General features: G+C 32.3%; 1 long non-coding RNA gene across 1 annotated transcript; it reads right to left on the bottom strand.

Annotated features, from left to right (window-relative positions):
- Nucleotides 1–1,375: 1,375 nt before the first annotated feature.
- Nucleotides 1,376–4,137, bottom strand: LOC139873052 (uncharacterized). Its single transcript, XR_011767256.1, has 3 exons — nucleotides 4,023–4,137; nucleotides 1,878–1,984; nucleotides 1,376–1,792 (listed from the first exon to the last, which is right to left on the bottom strand). It is a non-coding gene; the product is annotated as an uncharacterized lncRNA (long non-coding RNA).
- Between the last annotated feature and the right edge of the window lie 1,186 nt (nucleotides 4,138–5,323).

Here is a 5,323-nt window from a genome sequence, read left to right as displayed (position 1 = left end):
ATAAATATTACATATACTTGGCCCATATATCACTTTAAATTGCATGGGCTCTTTAGCCTTTGCTATACATTAATATTACAACTATTCAGACTCAAGATTAAAAAAAAAATTCATCACTTCCCTTTTGATATGTTGTACGCCAGCTACCCAACACCTATCTTGATACTCTGAGACTCCAAGTACACTTTAGGTTCAACGATCCACTACAGCCATTTAAGACCACTCTCAACGGTCTGCCGTTGAGGCCGCCGTTGAGAGTTTTCACCAACGGCGCCGTTGGTCCACCGTTGGTGACCGCCCTTCAATTTTTCACTCGATGATCGAACCAAGGACGGGAAAAAGCTGCGAATTTTGCATGTTAACGTTTGGAATTTGAATATTTGAGTTTAAATTTGAATGTTTGCATGTTAACGTATACATTACAGTAACAATTTAATCTCTATATATATATATATATACCCATGAACTGATATGCATGTATGCACACACTTCCAGTTTCATATACACACACTGCATACACACACAACAATTTTATTCAGTTTCAGTTTGATAAACTCGATCATGGCACGTTTAACTTGTTCGATGGATGTTTGGCACGGGGGGTTGTTGAGCGGAGACTGGAAGGTTTATGAAAACGGGGAGTGTAAATCGTTCGAGAATCTCGATATCACTTACTGGGACACGGGCCGTTTGTTCGACTACATACGCGAACACGTCGACTTTGAGGCCTCGGATTTCGCGTACCTTGATCCCGAGACCGATAAGTTCTAGTTCCTCACGACCGAGCTAGAATGGGAAAGAATTGTCGGGCTAGCCAAACTCAAATGCAACCGAATCGAGTTGTATTGTATTGGTATTTGGGATCGACAATTTTGCCGTCGTCCTCAGCCTGACTACCCGCACACCAACGAGAGGTACGTGAGTGACGATACGATCGGCTCATATTAAACACGTTTAATGTCTTTTTTTTAATAATGCGTGTAGTTTTTTTTTTTTTTAGGAATTTCTAATGTTTTTTTTTTTTTGTATTTTTAGGAATTTCTAATGTTTTTATTTTTTATTTTTAGGAATTTGTAATGTTTTATTTTTTATTTTTAGGAATTTGTAATATATTGTTTTTATTAATAAAAGTTTAATTTGTAGGAATTTTAATTTTATATATAAGTTATTATATAAGTTTAAGAAAAAAAATAAAAATTATGAAGATGACGGCCGTCATGGATGTTAGTAATTTAGTGATGGAAAGGAGGTGCTGATGTGGCGCTGATGTGGCAGTCAGTGATCCCATGACGGACCGTCATGGTTGAGAGTGGTCTAAGTGAACCCTTTTTATCATTCTTTTTATTTATCAATTGTATTTCTTTGAATACGACTGGAATACTCGATCTTTATTTACTAAAAACAAACTGATTTCTAACTTCTAAGACGCCAAATATAATAATCACACCACGATTCAATAGCTCGCCAAATCAACTTACCTATCGATGAGCTTACGTTCATGCCTAATCCATGGAAGGTTTTATTCAAACTGAGATTTGTTATGGAATCCATTCCCCACCATTAATACACAAGTTCCCAAATGTCAGAAGCGATTTTGCAAAGAATTATTGAGTGTTCGACAGTTTCAATGCCATCATTGCACATCAGACAAAGAGTTGAATCCAAATCAACGTCTCTTTTGTCAAGCTCCACCCTAACCGGAAGTCGTTTCTTCAAAACAAACCCCAAAAGAAAGAAATGGAAATATCACAGTCGCTTCTTTGAAGGAATTTCCTTGACTTGATGCTTGCAACTATCACATGACAGATTGAGAGTAATACAATTATCAACATAATGAAATCATAAAAGACATTAACAGAAACTGAAAGTAAACTTACCTTAAGTTTTGTCACAAACAAAAGGACCCGTACAATGATCTCGAGTTACAACATCTCATCCATTTCAAAATTCGAATCTTCTTCACTTTTGTTAAAGGTGTCAAAACCTACCCATTCGAGGAATAATAACAGACTATTATAAGCACACAGACAAATGCAAAATTAGTGAAACTAATACTTAATTAGAAGAATAAAATAGGCAGGCCGTAAATGAGAAGCTTACATAGTCACACTAATGGACTTTTATCTATGAAACATATGATTATAAACCAAAATCTTCTTTTTGTCGTGTAGCATTAGCTACCAAAACCATATAAACCAAAATCTTAGGCCCGATATTAGGTTACAACTACACCACTCATGCCACACACACATAAAAAAAAAACCTTTAATTTCTTACAGGAAAAGCACTATTGACTAATTTAATCAAACATGATGGAATATACTTTCACTGTGCAAATCAAAACCAAGTAACCAATTAATAAAAGCAGTAGATTTTTACGCTTGAGTTGCCTCATTAGAAACTGTAAAGCACACATATATTACGCATAAAGACTCAAGGAAATAAACTTAAATGCCAGAATGATAGAAATAGTCATTACTGCCGAAGTGTAACCGAACAATACTAATCAATATCTTAAGAACACCATACCTAATTGTGTATCCTACTTTAAACACCATGATTTATTATAGGATCTAGCAGTAGAGATTCCTTATGACCTGCAAATGAGAAATTTCATCCGTATGTGAATTCATAGAAATGTATTCATGACTATATTCCGTTTCAGTCTCGATTGAACCATTAAGACCTCCAGTCTTGGTGTTCAAATCATATGTTTCAACATCATGCCACCTAAATCATCAATCATGACACTAACATATATATTAGTAAAATATAGTAACATGTTCAAGTATTCCAAAACAGTAACATATGCACCTACAGTTAACCAGCTTACAAAAAAGAACGAAGCATTCACATATAAATTAAACAATCATTCAAAAAATAAATCTAATCAAAGTCACTTATCAAAGCTCATACACGATTGATGTTGGACTAAACACAATACTAACATTCATTTTCATTCAAGCATTTTAGCAAACAGTTAATGTGCATAATCAATTAAGATAATGACAAATATACAAAAGTAGAGATTAACATCAACTCAAAGTTTAACAGGAAAATTCCAACATGTTACTAAAACAAACACAAAATTGGAATACCTTTGCTAACATGATGGATGTAAGATGATCTCATTACCAACTCCCATTTACTAAGAAGCTCATTAAGAATCATTAAGAAATGCATACATTAAGAAAAACTAAGAAGCTCATTGAGAATCATTAATAGAGCAAATCATTCTAACTTGGATCGGTAAACATATTGCGCAACCTAATCACTTTTTGGATCATTCTATGCACATGATGGAGCTTAAAACTAAACATGTAATAATCAGACATCTTATGTTAAGTTATTCAGTTTCAAATTCCCTTTAAAAATAAAATTGGAAAATTTTCTCAAACTCTTAAAGCAAATGCCAAAGTTATTTAAGAAAAAAAAAATCCTATCCTATAGTAATATCAAGACTTATAAAATATAAAAGAGAAACAGGGAGAAACATAACTTAAATACGGATACAAATGAGGCTTAAAGTATTCCTCATAACTTTTTCATTGCTTGGTTATATACCTGATCAGAAAAACATGCAAAGGTAGTATCATTGTCGACTATAGCTCCTTACTTCGTCAGAAAGTTAAACATATAGTATCACCATTAACATCAATTGATTTCAACTAAGTATTATAATGTGTCCAACAATGCAGATCAATATTAACATCAGAGGTTCATAGATCATTAAGAGATGTGGCAACTGACAACGTCAGAAAGGTTGGGTAACTGGTTAAAGGGTTCATGTCGGCAGACATACAAACACTTCTCTAATAGCAAAAATACCACCTTCTTTATTACGATCCAAACCACCTGAGAAAATCTTTTTCACCAAGCATTTTGACAAACAGATGGCATGCAAAACTAAAACAACATTTTTCTGCTAATAATCAAATATATTACACTTGATTCATTCAACAAAGGACATATATAATACTGTACATAATATAAAAAATGAATGAAAAAAATGCTTTCATTACCTTTGAACCGATTATGTTATTCTTCATACTCCAAAAATATCATGAAGGTTGATAATCTCTTCTGCAAGACGATCTATAGTCTCGACGACTTAACTTATCCTTGAACTAACAAAATCAAGCAAAAAGCCTTCAAAAAAAAAAATTTAATAATAAAAAAATCAAAAGAAAACATCCTGGATTAAAATCAAGAAATGTAGAATCAGAATAAGATTAATATTGTTATAATATATAAATATATATATAAATGGATAGTCAATTATTGATACACAAAAGTAATATTATTGTATTTCCTAAACTTGTGATATTTTTGTTATAAATAGCCATGAATGCAAGCATTAAACTTGTACCATTTCTCACACTTACAAAGTATTTCTTTCTTTCTCTCCATTACCATCTTTGTTCTTACACTTCATTATTAGCATTATTAATCAAGAATCAAACCACTAAAGGTAGTTATAAGCCTACTGAATTATAACACGTTATCAGCACGATAATCTTAATACTAATTATGGTTGGCTCTGCCACCTAAATGATATATGGTCGGTTATACCACCTGAATAATATATGGTCGACACTGTCACCTAATTATCATTTATGTTACTAACATTTATATTTCTATTATCTAACATTTATATGGTCGACACTGTCACCTAATTATCATTTATGTTATATAACATTTATTTATGATTGCTTACATATGGTCGACAATGTCGCCTACTTATCATTTATGTTATATTAAATTTATGTTTAATGTTTATATACTTATGAATATAAATTGACTCTAATTTATCATGTTGTTTGTTTTAATTTTTGATAATAGAAAATGTCGAATCTGGAAAAGCTTAAATTTACTCCTTTAGAATCAACTGGAAACAACTACATGCCATGGGTTATAAAAGTAAAAATGCATCTTAAATCAATGGGCATTCTTGAAACCATAAATGAAAACAACACTTGTTCTGAAAAAGAACAAGCAACGACATGTTGCTTTATTCATCAACATATTGATGAATGCTTACAAAATAATTATGTGACTGTAGAAGATCCCCATGTTTTATGGGAAGGTCTCAAAAGCAGATTCAATAATCAAAGAGAAATTTTACTTCCAGCTGCTATGGATCAATGGAGAACATTAAGGTTCCAAAACTTTAAGAAAGTAAATGAAAACAACACTTGTTCTGAAAAAGAACAAGCAACGACATGTTGCTTTATTCATCAACATATTGATGAATGCTTACAAAATAATTATGTGACTGTAGAAGATCCCCATGTTTTATGGGAAGGTCTCAAAAGCAGATTCA

Source organism: Rutidosis leptorrhynchoides, chromosome 1 (genome assembly GCF_046630445.1).
Source record: "Rutidosis leptorrhynchoides isolate AG116_Rl617_1_P2 chromosome 1, CSIRO_AGI_Rlap_v1, whole genome shotgun sequence".
NCBI classification, from domain to species: domain Eukaryota; kingdom Viridiplantae; phylum Streptophyta; class Magnoliopsida; order Asterales; family Asteraceae; genus Rutidosis; species Rutidosis leptorrhynchoides.
This window is presented reverse-complemented; position numbering and strand designations above follow the sequence as displayed.